The 17,450-nt window shown below is 37.5% G+C and overlaps 1 protein-coding gene across 11 annotated transcripts in view; it reads right to left on the bottom strand.

Moving 5' to 3' along the window:
- Positions 1-17,450, bottom strand: part of DMD (dystrophin) — a 2,044,659-nt gene that overhangs the window by 1,673,204 nt on the left and 354,005 nt on the right. The gene's annotated exons all lie outside the window — the stretch shown is intronic.

Below are 17,450 nucleotides of genomic sequence, written 5' to 3'. Positions count from 1 at the left end.
CTGGTTTGTGACCTAACAATAACTGACATTTATATTGACATCTTTAGATGAAAAGCACTAAGTGTTAAACTTTTCAAATATTTAAAGTAGTCACATTTAAAAAGCTTTTACTAGTTTGAGATATTCCATTTTTATTTATATCAGTATTTGCCATTTGATGTTTAGAGAATCTCTCTCAAACAGGATCTTTCAAAATGTAAATGAACAAACAAACAAACCTTTTAGGTGCAAACACAATATAGGGAGTACTTTTCTCATCACTGAAATGGAGCCTCATTGAGATTAAAGATGGCATTCTTTAAATAGCAGAAAGCAGCACTACTTCTTTTTGTAGTTCCTAGATTTATATGGATGTCTCACATTGCCTTCCCAACCCTACTTAAATTAAGTAAATGGGAATGCTTACATAAGAAAAGATATGTAAGTGCATAAGTGTTTACAGGATTGGGGCCCCAGAACACAGTTTCCTACCAGCATGATGCTAGAACACAGTTTCCTACCAAATCTCATTTAATTCACAAACAGAACACTTTGTCTAAAGTTAGTTAAGTTTCCTTTCACCAATGAACCATAAAAGAAAATACAAAATTGAGGACTAAACAGGATTAAAAGGTTAAAAAATCAAGTACTCTCATGTTAGGAAATGTCAGACTCCATGTTGACCGTGCAACCTGAATTCAGCTTCTTTGTGTCATAAATTATGATGAAGTCTTCAATTACATGATCCCATATTATTATCTTATGCAGAGCCCCTGTATCAGTCAATGCACAGGATGAATATGTTCTGGGCATGAATCAGGATTGTGTGCTTAAGGAGTCTGTTGTCTGCATGCCCCCACCTATTTGTTGCAGAAATTGGAAGGTTTATAGTGAATGAGCCAAGGGAAAAGAAAGAATGGTCTTGTGGGTAGCGCAGTTGAATGTTGCCATGGAGATTTGGACTAGATCCCTGCATCTGCCACAGAGTTCTGATGTGATACTGGTCATTTCACTTAAAGCAAAAGTTTCACATAGTCACTTCAGCTTTAATCAAAGGTTGTATCATAATGCATATTCACAGGGAGGGGGATGGAGGAATTAATGTTGCATGAGCAACATCACTGTGGAATTTCCTAACCTGAGAATGTTTGACTTTTCAACCTTTTCATTCTTTTTGATCACTTATACATTTTTGTTTCTCAGTTTTCTGAGATTTTAATAGAATGAACATATATGGGCTATTTAAATAATAAAGCCTTCACACACTGGTTTCAATGAATGCTTATTTTATTGCTGTTATCTTGTGCAGTTGCATATTTCAGTCAGTGCCATGCTGACCAATTTAGTAAAAGTAATTAAATTTAAAAAGTATCAGAGGGGTAGCCGTGTTAGTCTGGATCTGTAAAAAGCAAAAAAGAGTCCTGTGGCACCTTACAGACTAACAGACGTATTGGAGCATATGATTTCGTGGGGGAATATCCACTTCGTTAGACGCAAGTGGGTATTCTGACATCTGATGAAGTGGGTATTCACCCACAAAAGCTTATGCTCCTATATGTCTGTTAGTCTATAACTAACTATAGTCTATAACTTGTTAATGTAACAAGTTTTACTGTAACTTCTAAATGACTTATCTTTTAAAATTGCATAACCAAAAAACTGAGTATGGACTCATCTCTGTAACTTCCCACTTTTTAAAAAAATGGTAAATGTCCAGAAAGTTGTAAAACCCAATTTGGAGGTATCATAATCTACACACAAAGGAGCTAGAATTTTGTAGCTTATTTTCATGTAACCCTTTCTGAGGAAAGTAACAAAACAATTATCCTTTAAAAAGAAACAACATAATTTTCCCCAGTACAAACCCAAAGGAGTTTACCTGGAGCTGATCCAAACCCAGCGTGTTTTCATCACAGCTCCTCCTGAGTCCCTTCATGTAACAGTCATGAGAGTCCAAGGGAAATCAGTTATCCAAGATGGCTGTTGCCATGACAACCAGAAAATTCTGATACTACTTTAATTATAGCCTTGCTACTGTAAGACCATAATAATATATACATTATATTTTATAAATACTGTACTTTTACATATGAATAGCCCAGATATTCTCACGTTATAGGAATGAGAGACATTGAAAGAAATCTAGAGACTAGAGGATGTAGCTAGCATAGTATCTAGAGCCAGATTTTGCTATTGAGCCAGCATGATGCTACCCTGTATGTAGAAATAAATCAGAGATCCTAAATTCTGGTAACCACTAAAAATCCCATGGCACAATTCATGTAAAAATGGTTGAATTTCAATGGGTCTACTCAACTGGATAAAGTTACAGACATACTTAAACATTTGCTTAAATGGGACCGAAATCTTTAAGGTTCTGATCCTACAAACATGCATATGCTTAACTTTAATCATGTAAGTGGTCTCACTGTCAACAGCTAATGTCTTAAGTGTTTGCAGGATCAAAGACTATTTTTAAAAGAAGGAATTTCCATATTTTGAAATGGAAACAATCATCATTTTGGTATGAGTTAAGTTCTATGCTTTTGTATTAATTTTGTTGTCTCTGTAGCAACAGTTTTCTATTAAAGAATTCCCAGTAAGTTAAATCATCCTCTCCTACACAAAGCCTGAGCTGTGTACAGGACTGAGAGATAACGGAGTTGGAATTTACACACAAAATTGAACTACAGGTCAGAAGCCAGTAATATAACCCCCTGCTCCATCCCACAGATGCTACTCCATGCCTTGTGTGGAGAGTCACAAACTGAGCCCCTGATCTTGCAATGGGCTCTGTGCAGGTGGGCTTTTACTCATTCCATTAAAACACAGAATGCATGTATTTAACAATTCAAGTATTTTATTTCAACATTACATGACTGCAACATTACAGTAGTTAATAACTGCTGTTATCTGCTACCTGTGACAGTTTGTTCAGTTCCTGAAATTGCACCTCCCCCAACGGAGGATGACCTTTAGTTTCTGTAGCCATTCAACATATGCTTAGATTGCAATAACAGCTCCTCTGCACGGTTCTCTTTGCAGGACTCGGGACTACATCTGCATAACTGCAGTTACCATAAACTCTCTCCCTAGTTCCCAAGCTGCCCTGTTGCTTGGGCCTAAGTAGGACCAAACTTCAATCTCATGGTGTGCATGGGACTCACAGGCTTCCCACCATCTGCAATTTTCCCTTATTGGCCCACTACATGGCTTAAGTGATGCAGAGGTTGAAAATGGTTGAAAACAATCCATTATATATGTTTCCAGCTCATGTCAAGGATTTTGGTGCACAAGGAACACATATGAAGTTGGTAAGGAGAAAGATATTTGTCTTCAAGCTTCACAGAGAAAATCAGAAAGAATCTTAGGGGATACTTCTACATTTATAACTATAAAAACAGACTTGGCACTTGAATTCACCATCTTTTGAAACAGTGGTCATTTTCATAATCACTTTGGCATATTACTCACATTTTGTAAAGATTTTGTGCTGTATTATAATAAGCAAGACATGACAGACATAAAAAATGCTGAAATTTTTATAGCAGTGAATTATTAGTCTATTCAATAAACAATTACTTTCCAGGAGTCTCAAGGCTATGCATTTATAACTCATGAACTAGACACATAGCTGTAGCCTGTATTTGCAATGGAACAGACACCAGTAACAGTGAATTCCTGATCAAATTCAAAATAGTATCTGCAAATAATGATTTAAAATGTGATTGTGAATATTTTATACATTTTTGTTCCTTTCTTCATTTAGTGGTCTTAATTGCATCTTAATTTTTATTTATTAATTTCATTTGGTCCTATCCAGATTTTCTTTGCATATTCAACATCATATTCTTCTTCCCTCATCCACAGTTCAAACAAATGATTAATTAATCCTTAAGAGAATATTCAGGAAAACACTAAGGATATATTTCTCAACTAGTTAAGGACTAGAAATGTACTGAAATTATACAAACCCCAACTTGAAACATATATGAATTTTTCGTTAGTGAAAGAACAAATAAGTGTCCATTATCTCTCTGTTAGGTAAGGCTGGATAGACAAACTGCTATCTAAATATACAGGTGCACTAATGGCACATGGCTCAGAATTTAATGGATGCATACTAACCTAGAAAATTTTAAATATATTAAGGATACTTGTTATTTTTACTTCTTCTGCTAAATACATTTATTTAGATATGCATATTCTTTAAACGAGTGCTAGTGCAAGCCTACAGCAAAATGGATCAGAGCAGTTTTATTTACTGAATTGTGTCTCTAAATGACTACTATCATCAGTGAATTACTGGTACCATGAAAACATGGTACCACTTATGTTCAGAAAAGAAATGTATCTGTAGCATATTATTTATCTATTGACAGTTCATTGTGTAGTTTTCAGATATAAAGGGACTTGCTCGAATGAATGGAGAGGAAACTAAGCCATGCCCTGATGATGCCTTTCCTAATGTACTAAAGGAATGATGCCAGGGCATACTCTCTGGAATTTTTCCCATGAGAAATGAAGCTAATTCCTGCCCTTTCACTTGATCCCCCCACCTCCCCTGAAGCATTGCTAGTGATCTTAAACAGCAAACATAATATTAGTTGTTCTAGGGCAAACAAATATTTAACTAAAGAGTCTTGAGGAAACACCAAAGTTTAAAACCGGGGTGAAATCCTGATCCCATTGAAGTAAATAACAAAATCCCTTTTGACTTCAATGGGGTTAGGGTTTCTCCCCAAATCTCTCCCATTACCCTGGGATGCTACAGAAGGAATGCAAAGGAATTAAAGTCCATCCACATACATGCATTGCTGTATCAAGGGACAGCCCCTGACTTCAGCTGGACTCCACACGGGCACAGGAGATTGCTGGCAAACAATTTACAAGACCAAGGTCAGACACAGTAGCATGATGTTTTTCTAGCATTAGCTACAGTACATATATATTTAAGAAACTTGTTGAAAGAGCAGCTAGGCATGCCTAATGTTAACAAAAACCGTACTTGGGCATAATGCATTGATTAAAATCACTCAACCCTTGTAATGTGAAATGTAGAGGAATCTGTGGCAGAAGTGTTGGACACATGAGCAAAGGTGCATGGGGAATGTTTTACAAACCTTTTCAAAAATTTGGAATGCATTACTCTTCAATTTGCAATTTTGGCCTTGTTCCACCTGGTTGAACTGCAAAAGTGAAGTTCTAAGCTGATTATACAAGATTTTTTTTGTATAAATCTGGTTCTAAATTTAAACACACACACACACACACACACACACACAGCATGAGTTTATGCAAAATACAATAGGTGATAGTGTGCAGTTGCAAATCATTGACCCCCCTACTATTAAGGAAAAAAATACAATGTTAATGACAGCCATATAATGCCACTTTTGTAAGAAGACTGTTAAAGCATGATGAGTTACGTATGTTAGGGAACCTACCCATGTTTTCTGGAAAGTGGTTTATTCAATACTTTCATTCCAATTGCTTTAATTTTACTTTGTTTTAGCCTCCTAGCCAAGGCCATTGAGATAATGTCCCTTATGTGGTGTTTGTAAATTAATACAGTTTTAATTAAAACTAACTAAAAATGCAGTAGCTCATTACATTATATTTAGCTTGGAAACATCACACCTTTTACAATTACATAGAAATTAAGCACTAGCAATAACCAATGCAATTTTGTAAATTAGCTGATCTACTTGTAATAGGCAATCAAGGCACACAAATTTCTACCACCTCATTTTTCTTTATGAGAAAAGATGCAGAATAGAATTTTCTACTTTCATTTTATGGGGAAAAGAGAACAATTTAGATCAGAGTCAAGGTTAACAATGTCTTTATCCAAGCATTAGAATTTGTTTTACTTTGAAACACCCAGAAACAAAGTCAAATTGATCAATCATTTCCACCCAGAAAAGGCTACTTTATGTTTCACCACTGACCTGGGTTGCTTTTTTGTTTGCTTTGCTTTATTTTCAACAAAAGCTAACTTATATAAATACAAAATAGCTTTGTTATCTTCTACAAGTTTCCAAGCAAAACATGGTTTTATAATGGGCAATTATAATAAAACACCTGCTGCTGAGAAGAGACCGTTGTCAACATCTATCTAATTTGAAGAACAACAGCTTTCAGTGATTTTGGAAAATGAACAATAACTGAGCAGTCACTTTGCTAAGCAAACTAACCCACAGGCAACTTACTCCAAGGTTGTCCACAGAACAAGTAGGCTAGAACAAAAGTGATTGTTTTGCCATGAGCTGAGAAAATGTTACTAAAGGCCAAGTTTACATGGTTATTGCTTCCAAGCAAACAGAAGTAGCAGTTCCAGAATCATTTGTCACAAATTACCTAATAGAATGAGCCCATCCATAAAATCCTTTGCCGAAATGCTGTCATTCCCTGCGTACTAAATAAATATAAATTTAGGAAAGTGAAGAGAAAAACAATCTAAATAGAGACAGTATTTATTTGCCAGAGTATAAACTATGCTATTGATTTAATGAATCTATATTTCAGGTAAGTCCCTCTCATAATAATCGGACGCTAATTATATCAACAGATTGAACAAAGCCACTTGGTTGAAAACCAAAAAACAAAACAAAAAAGAAAAAAATGCATCCAACATTGACTCCTACAATACTAGCCTGCTTCGGATTATAATGAAAACTTTCCATCATGCTGACACACAAGCTAAAATACTATCAATGCAAAATTATCCTAACTGTACAAGTGTGAGAGCAGACTTTAGTATCTGAACATATGAACTGGTATTGGCATAATATCTATGAACTAGAAATAACAGGCTTTTGTGTTACATAGACTCCAGCACTTCAGATGCAACAATTGTTTAATGGTATTGATTTGAAATTGTGTATCACAAAACATGGTTTCAAAAGACCTCTGTAAATAGCTTATAGCTATTGCATTCAAACAATTCATGCATTAACAAGGTGATCTGAAGAACAAATTCTACCTCTCCAGCTGATGCCTATCTCTTTTGTACTCCATGTGAGATTTCGTGCAAAAATTGCATTCAATGGTTGCAGACATGATCCATATGAAAGATAAAAGTGCTAATCAGACAGAAGAAAGTTGTCCTAAACTAATCTTCAGCCAGAGTCAGCAGATAGTGTATGAGTTTTGTAGCAACTTCAGAGCCATGCATTCATGATTCATAGGAAGATGTGCTCTGGGGGAAGGATATGGTTAAAGGACAGGCCTGGGAGTCAATTTCCCATCTCTTGTGTCTGCCACAGGCTCTTTTTATTTCTCCCCCTCCCTCAGACCCAAGGAAAAGTTTCGGTTAAAATGGTTCAGCCTTTTCTGAAAAATGAGATTAGGGAAAAACATTCTTTTCCACATGTTCAAAAAATTCTTACAACTGTTTTGCTGAGAAGCTCTAGAACCTCCATGCTTTAGAACAAAAGCTTCCAAATTGGAAGGGAGGAGGGTAGCCGTTGTATCACTAATGTATGTTTTGTTGTTCCCCTGGGGAAAAGAGATACCAAAAATTGAAAAATCCCAGTTTGTACATGCTTAGAGACTTGTTAGAAATTGGCAGCTAAATTCTCTGAACAGTCCACCTGTACTGAGCATACTACAACCCAGAGCTCCAAGGCCCAAGCAGGACTTTCCCTGCAATTGATGTCCTGACTCCTGCAGGATATTGTGGTACTGGCACAGGAACTGAGAGCAGAGAGACACATGTCTCCCCAGTGCTGTCAGTGTTCCCCTGCTGATGCCCATGGGGCATGGATGAGGAAGCCACTAGACTCTCATGCAATGGGAACAAGAACCAGACTGTGGGAAGACCGGATGAGGGAAGGACATTGGAAGCTGGGTTGGGGACAAGGGAAGAGATTGATCAGATAAGGAGCCAGGTTGTGAGTGGGGACTGGGACAAGGAGCCCAGATTGGGGGGAACTGGGACATGGATGGAAAGCCCAGAGAGTGAAACTGGGATTTCAGGGATTGCTAGGAGATTGGAACTCTGACATGGAGCCTGGGACTGGCTCAGAGAGGATACTTAGATAAGCTGCTGGGGTTGTGGGGGTTAGCGAGAGGGTTGGGAGGGGTCAGTATAGAAGGAGTCAGGCTTCGGGGATATGGGCAGAATGGTCTGTGCCCACTAGAGTAAACTTCCCTCCAGAACCTGGAATGGAATTCAAGACTCCCACTGAGTTCACCATTCCTTTGTTGCCAGCAAATATCTGGCAAAATGTGTGTCTCATCCCCCTTTATTTGCTGGCCCACTTAGAGGCTGGTAACCTACTAGAGCTATCAGTTACTCCATTAGCTCCAGTGGCAGAGGTCTCAGCACTGGATCTAAAGTTTCCCACCCTGCTGTTGACCCATGTGGAGATCAGTAAGATTTCACATGCTGGAGACAGTTTTTTTCTCCCCATTTTCTTTTTTAAGAACCTAGGAACTAATTTACAAATATCACTCAGTGCTACAACTGAAGTGTGCTTTGAACATATAAAGGGCAATCTATTGCCAAGTACTCTGAAAAAAACAGGCCATAGCTGTCTCACACCGGGCACCCGAGATAAATTGATATTTTAGTTGTTTGTCTCTCTGTGCCTCAGCTCCTCAGCTGTAATATGCAGCTCATTCCCCTCATCTCACAAGGGTATGGTGAAACTAAATATATTAATAAGTATGAACCACTCAGGTATTGTAGTACTGAGCTCCACTGGTAAGTCAATTAATAATTATCCATTCACAGCTGGGTTTGAATAGTATGTAGCAAGAAAGACTTGTGACTACAATGAGGATAAAAAAATAAATAAACAGCTGCTCATTAAGTGAGAATGTCCATTCTGTTCACTAAATGAGGAAAGGGTCTGATGGAAAAAAAATTGTATGTGATCATGTAATGAAAGTCTGTATCATGCGTATTCATATGGGAGACAAATTAAGGTTACACAGACACCCATAATGCTCGCATAATGCTGGCATTCTTAATGTTTGAATGCTTGACTTTGCAACTGTAGCATTCTTTTACTCTATTTGTGTGAAATATTACCTAAAATAATCCATCCTTTATAAAGAATAATAGATTCTGTATCCATGGGACCTCTTTAATTTAACCTCATTAAGTTAACTGTGGATTTCCTTGAACTTTCATGAAAAATAAAGACAAAAAGAAAACCCACACCAGAAATGAAATAGTTGCCAGAGAGACATACACTCTTTCAATCATGTTGAATACAATTAGAACTAATAAATATTCAGTTCAGCACATAACCATTTACCGTTTTTATGAAACATTCCAACCTGAAAGGTTCGAGTTATCTTCCAATTAGGAGAGAAGTCTTTCAAAGAACAGTAAATGGACTACGCAAAGAGGTTAAAGGTGTGATCAGAGATGATTTCAGCCACAAAGTAGAGAAATGAAAGCACGCACAATTTGTTTTAGCCCATTCTATAACTCACAAAGCTCAACAGCTCACAAAGACTCAGGGGGGTAGTCCTTTTTTTTAGGAGTAGCATTTATTTTAGTGGCCTATGAAGAAAAAGTGCCAGTACTTTACATATGTATGCAAAAGTAACATATGTCACTTTGTCAGAGGAATGTTATAAAATAAGGATACTAAAGCAATTAATTTATAACGAGAATAAAACATGAAATTAACAGAGTAACTTTGGACAGAATTTGGACACAATGGAATCCTCTGGTTACACGCTATGGGATGGCAATACTGAGACCTCACCGTTTTATTAAAATAATATTAACAGATAAACGTGTCTTCAGAACCACCAGTCAATTTTTTTTCTAATTGTTACAGGTGATGTGGGGTAATTAAATAAGTCTGAAATAACATCAGAGGTGGTACTTCTTTTGGAATAATTCACTTGTCACTTGCGACATTCCCACATAAATCCAGGTGTAGTGCATTTTGTATAGATGAATTTGATTTGAATATGAGAAAATTTTTAAAAATAGTAGTTCCCCCCCCAAAAAAACCCCAATTATAAATGCCATTTTGAGAAACTTTAAAAAATGCAACACTCGCAAGCCTATGAGAAGCTTAAATAATGACAATTTAGAATTTTAAACATGGGAAAACTTAACAATAAGAGCAGCAAGGAAGACAAAAATTATTCTGAAACCAGGCAGTTAGGAACTACATGATGTAACTCTGGAAATGGCAGAATCAGGGTACTTCCAAAGCTATCTCAATAGATATGATAATTACAGATGTACAGTATATTAGGTCATTGCATAATTGATATAACTGGTATGAATGTCCCAAATATTGCCCCCTCCACATTACATTGTCAACTTCTATTCTTAGTATAGCCATAATCATATAGCAAGAGAACTGTAACACAGGAGGAATGTGTGTGCAGAAATGTGCCATGTGGTGGTGGTGGTAGGGTGCCCCCCGTAGCCAGTAGCTCTGCAGTTAGGGTATTCATCTGAAGGTGGGAGACCTAGGTTCCTGTACCAAATTAGAGTCTCCCACCTCCCAAGTGAGTACGCTAACTACTGGGCTTTCAGGTCCTTCGGGGGGCACTGCCACCTGAGATGAGGAGGAACAGGTGATGGTGGCCCACTAAGGCCCACTAGATGAAGGGTGAAGGGTGTGCTCTGAGCATACCTACTGGATTGGGCAAAGGACATGCCTAATGGGTCAATCTCAGCATGGCTGAGATGCCAAGCTACTTGAAGCCATTAGAACTTCAGCTGCTTTGCATATACTTACCAGAAGAAATGTAGGTTTCCATGAGACTTTACTGGCAGAAACTTGGATGCCTAGGAAATTTAGGCATCTACAGGGTTAAGGACAGATGAACAGGAATTTGGGGAATGACAGTGGTTGGACTTAGGTGCCTAAGTCCCCCTAGTGAATTCATCCCCACCATCCTAATTTTCTGTTATTCTTCAGCAGGCCTTTTATTAACGCATTGGCTGGAATTCCCCAAGGGCATCTGCCATGTTAATGGTCTTCTTATGCACAGTGGCATCTCTGTCTTGACAAATAAGTACAGAGCCAGTGGGGATGGAAAGCGAAAAGGGACTGAGGGGGAATAAATCAGCTTGGATGTTCACATTTCAATTGCTAGTTGATACACACCCACAAAAGAATTTAGGTTTTCTGTTGGGAATGAAGGAGGGAGTGGGAAATCAAGGAACAAGTACAAGTAAATGTGAAAACACTTATTACTCAGGACCAGATCGAGGATCCTTTACTCATAATGACTATAGTAATCCTATTGACATCAATGGGATTATTTATGGAGTACGATATTATTCAATATGAGCAAAGGAGGAAGAAGACAGCCCTGAATCATTAATTCTCCTTACAGTATGTATAAGTGTATATGTGGTAAGCATTGTGCGCCCCCTCCTCCCCGGGTCTTTTTTTTTTTTTTTTTTTTTTTTACAGCTAAGGATGCTGTGTCAGAGATTAGGCATTTACGATTTGTAAATAGGAATTACCTAATTTATTTACTAGTAGACAAAGATAATAATGGTAATATGTTATTATGGACTGTAAAGTGAAAAATTGGTTATTCCACACTCCCTGTGCCAGATACTGGCTGATTCGTAAAACTTAAATTGAGAAGCACATAATTCAATAAATTTTAAACTGATTGCTTTTAAAATACATGTGTAAGTCTACCAAATGTTACTCCACGTGAGATTTTCAAGAGCTCCCACGGGTGTTAGGCATCTAACACTCATTGCCTTTCAATGTTTATGGGAGCTCCTAAATACAATGTCTTTCTGTACAAGCGGTCTTTTTTTTTAAAATAACTATTAGTAGCACTTCCAGCCGCAAAGATATCCTCAAGAAACACTGAAATGAGGGCAGCTTAAAATATTAGTGATGAGACCCCACTGGGCAAAATGAACTTCTTATGGTATTATTGCTTTATTGTTTCACTTTGGCTTCCACTGTAAAAGATACTGGATGTCGTAACACAATTTCCAGAGGGGAGGTATTCTGTCATGTATTTTTCTTCCTCCCTGATTACTTCAATTTTGTACTTCTCGGTGCTGAGATAAATGAGAAAGAGAAGCTTCCCCCCCCCCTTAGGCTTTTCAGCAATGACAATTTTGAGTTTCATCAGTTTAGAAGACACCTTCATTTAATCTGTGCATGGGAAGATAGATCATTTCTTAAACTACTCTCAAAGGTTTACGGGCCTGTTCCAAGAAACTAGACTAGATTCGTTAAGCCTGTGCTTGTAGATGATATAATAATGTTATTCCTAACAAAATCAAACATCCTGCATACAATATGCAGAGAGCAAGCCACTGAAACACATGAAGAATCGTTCTCTTCCAGTACTCTCAGAGTGCTGGGTCCCATATCCAATTGAGATACAAAATGACAGATGAAAGATTGCAGGCATAAAAGTAATACAATTCTTGGTCTTTAAGGTTTTAATGATAAACTTCCAACCAGGTGAACTTTGTTAAAGCCAGACATACAAAGTACAGTGGGTTTTCAAGAGTCTATGGCAGAGTCTGGGTCCAAGGTTTCTTATTTTTTTTGTAATTAAGCTTCTTTAGATTTAGCTGTTTTTGCTAGAGGGAAATTTTAGCCAGAGTTAGCCTGCTAATTGTCTGAATATATTCTCATTTGGAGGGTCAGAGCTGATGGTAGGAAACTCTCACTTCTTTTATCTGTCTCCAATTATGATTTTTCCTCCACTGCTTATTTCGTGTATGTGTGTGATTAAATATTGCCATTTACTACTGCAGCTTTTCTCTTCAACTGTGGAATACTTACTAGTGTTGTCTGCTGATATAAGAGATGGAAATATTTACTCCAGGGACCTACACTGTACTGACTCTTTACTGCCAGTAATGGGAAGGTGGGTGTACAGGCTGGTGTCCTGGCCTAATTTGTTTGGCATAGGACTTAGAGAGGTTGTTATGCCTTATTTTTTAAATACAGCACTCCAGGACCTGTAAGAATTGATAGAAGGCATGAAGAGGAAAAGAGCTAGGTGGATGAGGGGAAATAACTTTAAATTGTTTAAAAGTTCAGATCACCACCACTATTTTTGATTATTACAATTGTAACAAAGCTGCAGCTTTTAAAATCCAAATCAGGTAAGATGTTACAGATTGCCCAATTCGTTTGTGGAGGCATAGTAGCCATCAGCTGCTTTGCCTGTTTTTGTGCTGCAAAATACATGGCAGGTGACCATATGCCATCATTTCATTTGGAGCCTGGGCCCACTCGAGCACTGCCGCCCTAGGTGTGTATGTGGGTGGGGGTGGAGGGGGCAAAGCCCAAGCCATACTGCTTTGGGCGGGGGGGTGCAAAGTTAAAGCCCAAGGGCTTCGGCCCTGGGTGGTGGGGCTCAGGCTTTGGCCCCCAGCAAGTCTAAGCCAGCCCTAGCAACCCCATTAAAATGGGGTCCCAACCCACAGTTGGAGAACTGAGGCCAGGGTCTAGCTGCTCTAACCTGCAGATGGGACTGAAGTGTCCACTGGGAAAATCTATAAAAGTGGAGTTTCAAAGCCATGATTGCACCTACACTTATTCCCTGTGCCCACTTCATCTCAGGCACAAGACCTCTTTAATTCCACCCTCCATCAATTTATATTTGCTTTTTTCCTATATGTGTATATCCTATATTCTTTTTCTTTCTTTCTAGGATTGATTGTAAACAGGCTTAAAACAATCACTAGTGTGTTACCCATTCCTGTATTTACCGGGGCAGCAGGATCTCCCTGCAGACAGTTTTTGTCTTACACACAACATGTCCATGAAAATATTCAACCTCACAGTATTATAAAACAACAAGAAACAAAATAAAACCAACTCAAGTACCTTTTCTACCTCATCACAAAACAGCTAGTGTTACTATTTAATTTTTGTAGTACACAGAATGTCCAACCCTTTGCAGAAATACAAAAATCCTGTTCTCTTACCAGGCATACAATTCAGATATGAACATAAGTTCAATTTTGTCCTTCTTAGTCCCCTAACAGCAATTGTGTTTCAGCTTAGTGACCTCTTTCTAATTATACCTAATATGACCACATTTGAGAACATAACAAAGTCAATCAGTAACACTTGATTTTTTATGTTATATTTATCATATCTGTACTGTATTTTTCAGAAATTAATTACCCTTTAGATCTGGTATTATTTTTATTATACTTGTACCTAGGACTGAGATCAAGGCTCATTGAGAAGATTGTGTACACGCACATCATGAGAGAAAGTCCCTGTTTTTAAATATTTACAATTTAAGTAGAAGAGGCAGACAAAAGGTGAGTGAAAGGAGATAAGGAAATATTACACAAATTTTACCAATGGGGAACTGACACACAGAGATTAGGTGACTTGCCCAAGGTCACACATGATGTTTGTGGCAGAACCAGGAAATAAAACACATCTCCTATGTTCCAGCCCTCCACCTTAATAACAATTCCAGTAAGTACCAAAAGTATTAAGTACCAAAGCACATTTAAACAAGATGCAAACAGAGTCTAGAATGATGTGCAAAATCGACAGCTTCTTTCCTTAAAATTGATTTCTCTCTTATTTGAGTTCAAGAAACAGAACTAAGTAAAGACACAATCAAAAAAAGGTTAGATATTGTTAACTACATAAAACTAAAACTTTTAAATGTTTTTCCTGATTTTAAAGTAATTGTATTTATTAAATACTTCAAATTATAAAAAAGAGTCTTTATTACTTCAAAATCTCAGAAGAAACAACTTGCCATCCCAACACAATAGCTGCAAAATGCACAAGTTTATGTTGATAAATTTGGTTCAGAAAGAAACTCACAACCTAGAAAGAGCAGTTTAGCTTTTTTTGCTCAAAGCTCTGAAATCAGCTGCCAACCTCTGACTGCAAACAAAATGAAACCTGGCATAAAAAAAAATAGGAAAAATCCAATTTCTGTATATACAGATTGCAAAGAAAGCTTACATTTTCACAGCTAACAGCTGCCTTTCATAACTTCCTGCGGCAAAAGAAAAAATGGAGCCCTGCCTTTAAACTCCATTGTCTGTATAAGTATCATAGTCTCACAAAAAAAAATATTGTACAAAAGGGAAATTGAATTTGGGGTCAAGATCACTATTTAACATGGCTTAAAACACTTGATGCAAATTTGGGTACTTGGATTTTCATTTAAAATAACTTGGCTATTCCTAGCCTAGGTCAATGAAACATAATAGAGACTGTGTATGTAATACTTCATTTTGAAGATTGCTTGAGAGCTTACCATGCCATCATAGTACTTTCAGCATAAAGCCTTCATTTATACTGCACTTTCTAACTGCATTAGGAAGGAAAATTCATTGCTCATTTGTTGCAAAATTAGTTGTGGGCACTGAAAAAAAAGTGTAGGGTTGGGATTTATTTATCAGTTAAAAGGAATCTGTCCCCACTGTACATTCTAGAATAGTTCTTGATTATGGGATATCACTGGCATTGCCAAATAGCCCATCTGTTCCATGGAGAAGTGAATCTTCTGGGATGTGGAGGTCTAGGGAATTAGGAATGGTGTCCTTTTATTTTGGGGGAGGCAGAAGAAAGGAGCAGGAACTGGGTTTGAAGGCAGGACACTTGGAAAAAGGAGAGGCACAGATACTGACTGTAAAACCTACTCTGAGTGACATCTCATGCACAAGTGGCTGCACCTGGGAGAGTGCACCTTTCCCCCCTCCCCAGAACAACCCTCTGACCTGTGGAGCCAACAAGCCAAAGGGAGGAAGCAGGAGTGAGTGGATAAGGATCAGTGGCCTATGATGTGCAGGAAGTCAGACTAGATTATCATGATGGTCAACCTTAAAGCGTATGAGATCCCAGTGGATCATCTTTAGAGGAACTGAACCCCACGCACATCAGCAGAATATCCAAGCACCATTGAAAAGTGGTCACAGCAAAACATCAATTTCTTCCAAAAGTGTAATAGGCTCCATCAGAGGAGAAGTGAGCACAAGATTATCTTTGGAATATCTACACAATCTTTTGGTATCTCATTTTGACAGAGCTTGGTTTGTAGGCAAGATATGGAAGACTAACTGCTTTTCCTTTCCTAGTTCAACCCCTATGTGCATGTGCATCTTCAGTAATTCAGTGCTAGCAATGCAGGATACTAATAATGCATCTAATTTGAGTATGGTGCGTTCCACTTACCTTCTGTGAATGAAGATACTTAATATGTACCAAATTTGCATGATGTTTTGACAAAAAGCCAGAGCAGGACATTAACCTCATTATCCTCTTCTCAACTCCAGGCAACATATTGGATTTGTTTATTTTTGTTGTTGCTTTTTTTGTTTTGTTTAACAATACATCGCTAATTTAGCATCCGAGGAAGTGCATGCCCTTTGTAGTGTATAAGAGTTGAGAAGATCCGAAGAAAGCACAAGTTTCTATTTACATTAAAACATTCACACTTCAAATGATGTTTTAGAGTTTAACCTGAAGGGTTTAGCACCCCATCCCTTCTGTTCTAATTACTATTAACTATTATTACCAACATTTTAAATTTGTATAGCATTTTTCATCCTACACTATCTCAAATCTGATATAGAGATCATTCATCCATCACTGGGACTGAATGCAGCAGTCTTTTTATGCCAGGAGCACTAGCAGTTTTTAGAAGAAGTGACGAATAATTTCATATCTATTAGAAACGAGAGGGATAATTTAGGGAGACAGAATGTAGTTATTCCAGATGGATTTCAGCCATGATAATGAGGTTTATGCCCCTGCTCTTGTCAAAAAGCCATCGAACCTTTAAGGGCCAGGATGTCACCCCGTTACACATTCCATCCCAGTGATAATTGGGTAAAATTTATTACAGAATGCTTACAGTGTAAATAATCTTTAAAAGTACAAAGTGCTGACTTATCAGTACTAGCAAATATTTCTATATATACAAACACACACAGTGAGCTAATTTTACTCATGCCCCCATTTTAAAAACAAATCCATTTAGTCCATTAAATCAACTCCGAGTTACATCAAGGATGTGAAAGAAAAAACATAGTGAACATTATAAATGTTAGAATTAGTTTGCTAAACCTTTTAAGGTTATGCAGTGTTTCATGTAAACAACTCAGATGACATATTAAAACAGCATCTTTTATTCCTGGTTACAGTTTTATCAGACAAGTAAAGTGATTTCTAAGGAATTTTGAAGGCAGACTATCAATTTTGGTCACTGCTCCATTTGTGTTTACAGCCAAATCAGTAATCTGCATCCAATTTGTTTCAAATATTGAGCAAAAGCGCTGAAGTGGAAAGTATCTTCCTATAAACTAGAGTGTCAGCATTTGAAGGGGGGACTTTCAACTACTGTGCAGATGGAACAATCACATTCTAAAGCCTGCTAACTGTAATAAAATTTAATGTATCTATATTAAAATGGTATTTCTATGATAGAATTAATAATGATATCTCTTACGTTATTCTTTCCCCAAAACTTGTCTCATGAATCAAGAAGAAAAGCCTGGGGGC

This window comes from Mauremys mutica, chromosome 1, assembly GCF_020497125.1.
Source record: "Mauremys mutica isolate MM-2020 ecotype Southern chromosome 1, ASM2049712v1, whole genome shotgun sequence".
In the NCBI taxonomy this organism is placed as follows: Eukaryota; Metazoa; Chordata; order Testudines; family Geoemydidae; genus Mauremys; species Mauremys mutica.
The sequence above is the reverse complement of the archived record's forward strand: the minus strand, read 5'-3'. Positions and strand labels throughout refer to the sequence as shown.